Consider the following 6,141-nt stretch of genomic DNA (forward strand, 5'->3'; position numbering starts at 1 on the left):
TACACATGCCCACATACATTCACATACACATGCCCACATACATTCACTTACACACGTACACATACATTCACTTACACATGCCCACATACACACACATGTACCACACACACACACACACACACACACACACACACACACACTTTTTACACTCTATTTCGTCTTTCAGCCTGATATGCATTAAGACTCTATCCTGAAACTCAAGAAGGAGTGAGACAGGCTTAGATCAGAGTGGGCTTTAAGTTGAAGGAAAAAAGGGGTACAATTATTTCTTTCTGAGATTAAAGAGTTTAGCAAAGAGCAATGGAAAACATCCGCGACCATTTCAAGAACCAGGATCGAGCATCTTTGTGTCTGGCTGACCAAGTGGCACAGAGTGATGAACTCACTCACTCTCCACCTTATTTTTTTTTGAAACAGGTTTTGTCCCTGTACCAGGCGCTCATTGATTTGCCTAGACTGTCTGGCCAGTGAGATACAGGGAGAGAGCCACCTGTCTGCCTTCCCTAGAACCAGGTTTATGGACAGCTGCCACCATGTCTAGCATTTTACATAGATGCTTGGAATCTGACACCAGGTCCTCATGTCTGTGTGGCAGTAGCTTAACTGACTGAGACTTTCCCCGGATCCTTTGGACTGTTTTGAAAATCTCATCTGTTTGAAAGCCAATGATACCAAGGCAACTGCCAAGCAGCCTTTTGCAAAGCGAAACAGGCCTCCTCCTTTGCCAAATCTTCAGAACCCATTAGTGATTTGTTAAGAAAGAGAGAAATAAAGCAGTATTGACAGTGACAACTATGATGATAACAAAACTATGGTCACAGGAGCAGTGTGGAGATCAAGTAGCAGTTGAGACCATGTGGTCCATGAGAAATAAACTACAAAGAACAGAAGTGTCTGTCCCTCGTTTCAGATGAAACAAGGAGTGGCCTCTTAGGAGTGGGACCTGAGGTGTCAAGCTTCGGGTGTGGCCTGATGAATAGGATTGGCTCACTCACCAGGGTGCTGGGAAGCACACACTACACATTACAGGCTTTACCTGTCAGACCATTCAGGGAACCTTGGGCAACAACTGAGAACCCATGCGTAACCATCAGCACCAAGCATACCGTGAGAAAGTCTGCAATAGAGTCCAGCAGATCCAGCAGGGAGAACAGAACTGTGTTACTGGACACAGGGAAGGAGACTCAGAGAAGAGACAGTTGCTTTAGTGAGAAAGAATCCTTAGACTCTGAGAATGGACAGGATTCTTATAATGAATTTCCTTTGCTTCATCCTACCTTGCCTGGAGGGCTTAGGCTTATGGGAACATAATGTGGGAAACTGTAAAACATCACTGTGTTCTCATCTAATTACTACAATTGTTTAAGCTACAGACAGGAACAACCCACTGAAGCCAGGAGGAGGAGCGGGAAGGGCAATGTAGGATTGCTGTCCAGGGAAGGGCATCCATGATGGTTGTCTTCAGGGCTGAGAACAGGAGGCACGCAGAGAGGAGTCTGTGCATTTATCTCCCCTTTCCCTCTGGGACGTGTTGGTCTCCTGGTGGTGATTGCATGAGGCTCCTGATAATGTCTCTTGGTTCTTTATGCCTAAGATTTAACAGGAAAACCAGGGTAGAAAGGAAGGGCATGTGGTACTAGCTTGAGATGGCTGTTACGGCATGAAGTTGTTCAAAACAAATATGGAGATGTGGGGAAGCATGGTCACAAAGGATCTGAAGCTAGCAAGTGCCATGTGCACTCTGCCCTTTGCTTCCCTTGAACTCAGCACCTGCAGCCACAGCAGGAAGTTCCCAGTTTTGTAAGGAGAGACTTTTGCTCCTTGAAAGAGGAAGCATTAGCTTTCTCTGGGCTCACTACAAGATGAAGCAATCCCAGAAAAGTGCCAAGGGGAGAGGATGAGGAAGACAGATCACAGCTTCTGAAGGAGGCACTAGTTCTGAGGCCACAGTTGGCCTCACTTCCTCACCCTCTTCCTGCTTTACTGTCATCTCTAGATTACCTTTTACTTCATCGCAGCCAAGTTGCCTTGATGGTTTGCCTCACAGTTGACTCTTGACTTTGATCCTCCAGGTATCTGACTCTGAGGCTGCCTTGTTTTTATTGGCCTTTCATAGTTGAGTTGGTCGTTTATCTTTGTTCCTGGTCATGAAATGGCCAAGAGATGCTCCAGTATATTTTCTGGATTCAAAACATAACCTTTCTTGCCCCATGGCACAGAAATTCTCAAGAATTTCAGGTCAGTCAATCACTATCAGGTAAAGCAACTCCTTTCTGAGTTCACTGATGTTTAACTATGTATATAAAAGTTCTGTTGAACATATGTGTGCCTGTGTGTGTATATGTATGTATGTATATACATATTTATGTATTTGCATAAGAATAGTAAGATAATAAAAATACTCAAAGCACTGTAAGAAAAACATCTCCAAAAATACCATTGAGTTTATTTTCATTGGTCATCTACTGTTGGGCACAGGGCATCCATTAAGTGTGGTTTATATACTCAGTGAGACTCCATTAGAGAACACTAATCTTTCCTTTATGAGTGGTTGACATATGAAGATAACTGCTGGGTGGAGGCTCATATCCACTTCCTCTTTCAACATGGAGACTTGGTTTGGCTTGGACCTGTGCAGACCCTGTGCATGCTGTCCCAGTCTGTGAGTTCATATGTGCATCAGTCCTGTTGTGTCTAGAAGACACTGTTTCTTTGGTGTCTTCCATCCCACACTGCCTCTTACAATCTTTCTGCCTCCTCTTCCTTGAAGCTCCATGAGCCCTGAGAGGAGAGGTTTGATGAAGACATTTTGTTTAGGACTGAGTATTCCAAGGTCTCTCATTCTCAGCACACTGTCCAGTTATGGGTCTCTGTATTAGTTCTCATCTTCTGTAAGTTGAAGGTTCTCTGATAGTAGTTGAATAAGACACTGATCTATGGGTATAACAGAATATCAATACGAGTTTTGATTCGATATTATTGCTATGTTCCCTTGGCAGAACAGTAGTATTTGTCGACAGAACTTTTTTCCTGGCTGAAGATTTCTTCCAAAGAACTGAGTTTTCCAACTTTGTAGAGTTCAAGGCTGAAAATAAAAAAGCACAGACTCCATTATTGTGATTCTTGGAAAACAGGAAGGAATGTACAACTCTACTTCCACAGTTCAGGAAATATGTATTTTAGCTATTGGGAATTTTGAAAATATCAAGCCAATGTGTCTACCACATTCTAAGGATGGCCATTGCAAAACCATGGAGTTTGGCTTTGATCTGGGTCCTTACTCAAGTACTTAATAGTCCATCATTCTGTTAAACCAAATGCCTCACATGGATCATGTGATAAGAACGGGGATACTCGGTTATGTGTCTATATGTGTCTATGTGTTCCTCTATGTGCAGAGGTATGTATGTGAGCTCACATGTATGTGAGAAGGCCTTACATTGATGAATGTAATTTTAAAAACACACTCATTCTTTTGCTAGGGGCCACACTCTGGGTTTAGCTCCACCAATTGTCAGTTGGTGACTTTACTGGGAGCTGAGATTGCTCCCTGAGCCCCTCTCGATTTGCCAAGCCACCACCAACCACCCCAGCTGCCCTCTTTCTCCTCCTGCCCACCTTAGCTCCATGGATAGAAAACACTAGACAGTTTTATTATTTTGAAACGAGCCAGATTGCACAATTGCTTGGCTTTTAAGAGCTAATATGTTTCAGCCAACCTTTGGTGACCTTACATGGTTGTTTTGTCCTCTCATTCCAAAGCATGCCGAAAAGCCCCTTCCTCTCTCCCTGCATCTCCCTGCCCCCTTCTCCCCCCTCCCCCTCCAGGACCCTGGAAGTCTCACCTTTTTCCTTTTGCCCAGCAATTGGATTCCACCTTTTTTATCAACACAATCAAGAACCAATTAGGGAGTCAACATCTCCCTCTACAAGGAATCATTCTTGATTGCTCTGCAACTTACTTTTTGAGGCAGGGTATCTCAATCAAACCTAGAGCTCACTTGGGTTTGGACATCTGATGAGTCTGGCCTTGCTCTGTACATCTTTTTTTTTTCTCTGTTCAGAAGCCCACCTGGCATTTATATGGGTATTGGGGATTTAAACTTGAGTGTTCTTGCTGAGACAGTAAGTGCTTTCACTGCTGAGCCATCTCCCTAGTCCCTTGTGCATCTGTTTCTTATAGTGCTCTTGTTAGAGGTCCTTGAAGACTTGTTGTATAGGGTAGAATCCCATAGTTCAGATATTCTGTAAAGCCCTGGTGTGTGGAAGCATACCTGGAACTTATATCAATTATAAGAAGTACTACGTAAGGGATTTCACTTACACTGTTTCCAGAAACTCTATGGCTTTGCAGATGCTAAAAGAAGACAGAATCTTAGGTTAGAAATAAAGGTGTCGTCTTTTCTCTTAGCTCAGCAAGCATCATGTGGTATCAGCACCTCTGTCTCTTTATCACTGCAGGGGAAGCAGAGGACACAGACAGGTTCAGTAGGGTTTGTTTGTTTGTTTGTTTTGTCACAATTATGGAATGTGCAGCTTGGAAGACCTGTTCTATAGCAAGCAATAAAAACCCTCTGACTAGATGTAGCACTAATTATTTGTAGTCTCAGCACTGGTGTGGCTGAAACATGAGGACTGTGATTTCAAAATGGACCTGGACAACCTAACAAGTCACTGCCTCAAAAATAAAACAAAACTCCTTCTCTGTGGCCTGGAGGGATACACTACCTACTCTTGCTGAATCTTACAAGCAATGTTCTCCCCTGAAGACCAGTAAAGAATGGTTACTTATTGAAGATTTAAGGGATACGACTTCTACAACCACCAACACCAGTAGCTAAACTTGATGAGAAAGAGTCCCAAACACTGGGCCAAGGCAGAATCATGAGACCATTTTTCAAGCTCCACACGTTTTCCTAATCTGTAAGCACATGATGTCCAAGGAGAGGCTAGCTGGCCTCCTCCTCCTGGTGGTGTGTGCCACTCTGCAGGATATATTTTCTATGGTCAGTTGCATGAGATGCAAATATCCTAGTAGTTTGTGTCATTCCACTTGTCCATATATGCACCTGTTTGCCCAGCTTCCGTTATTGCTTCTTTTGAACTCTTTCTGAGACTAATTTTTGGTTGAAAAACCTTTATGTGACCACAGGTTCTGCATGACTGGCCTCAGTGGTAAAAGTTGCCTTCCGTCACCAGAGTTGAAACACAGCAAGAATTTTGCAGCCTCTGAAGGAGAACTGCAGTCCACAATGGGTATGCTTTTACAAATATTTGTATTCTCTCCCCAGGTGTCTTCATTTCTAGGTTTTTTCCATCTGAAACTTTGATACAACCCTCTTTAAAAGTCTTTGTCAAGGTCTCCTTACGGTATAAGAAATGATGAATTACCCCTATTCTGATTTAGCACCCAGTAGTTTGTCAGTCCCTGCCTTGGCCTCAGTGTTCAAAAACTATGGGGGCCTTTCTATTTGGCTCCCAGCAGTGAGATGGCACACACATTTGTCTTGACTCACATTAGCATTGGTTAGTTTGCATTCTTTAAGGGAAAATGATCATGGGGTTTTCTCCCCTCACCCCCAGTTTTTAGGTGTGAGGGATTAAGGGATTCATTATTTCTGTCTGTCTTAGCTTCTCTGGGTTGACTTTAATGGCTACTCTATGACCTGGCATCTTAGCTCTTTCTCTTAGTTCTGTGGAATTCTTGTTATCTTCCAAATCATGCATGTTTCACACTGACAAGCACTTTTACATATGTCCTTACTTGAAATAATGTTTAAAAACTTAAAGCTATAGAAGAATCTTCTCTTATTCCCTTATTCCCTCTTCTGCATATGTTTCAAGACCTTCAGTAGACAGCTGCTGTTTTAAATAGTATCAAACTCTATGTATTAATAAATTAGAACACATAACAATGTGTTTAACCAAAGCTGAGCTGACAGAGTGCAGATATCAAATTATCCCATATTCTCTAGTCTAATAGCTTTGAAGGAATCACATTCTGAAACTGTTAGATACATTTTGTGCACAGTGTAAGAGTGATTATTTCTATTATTTCCAAGTCTTGAAGCTCAGTGATGGTTTGATGATTTCCTCTCCCTCTCCCTCTCCCCCCTCCCCTCCCCCTCCCCCTCCCCTCCC

The 6,141-nt window shown here is 42.9% G+C and overlaps 1 long non-coding RNA gene across 1 annotated transcript in view; it reads right to left on the bottom strand.

Annotated features, from left to right (window-relative positions):
* Nucleotides 1-141: 141 nt before the first annotated feature.
* The window catches only part of LOC115032128, a 9,653-nt gene continuing 3,653 nt past the window's right edge, over nt 142-6,141 (bottom strand). The window contains exons 2-3 of the long non-coding RNA XR_003837760.1: nt 4,325-4,455; nt 142-3,085 (exon numbers count right to left, since the gene is read on the bottom strand). This is a non-coding gene — a long non-coding RNA (uncharacterized LOC115032128). The remainder of the gene's footprint in view (nt 3,086-4,324; nt 4,456-6,141) is intronic.

Source organism: Mus caroli, chromosome 10 (genome assembly GCF_900094665.2).
Source record: "Mus caroli chromosome 10, CAROLI_EIJ_v1.1, whole genome shotgun sequence".
Lineage (NCBI taxonomy): Eukaryota > Metazoa > Chordata > Mammalia > Rodentia > Muridae > Mus > Mus caroli.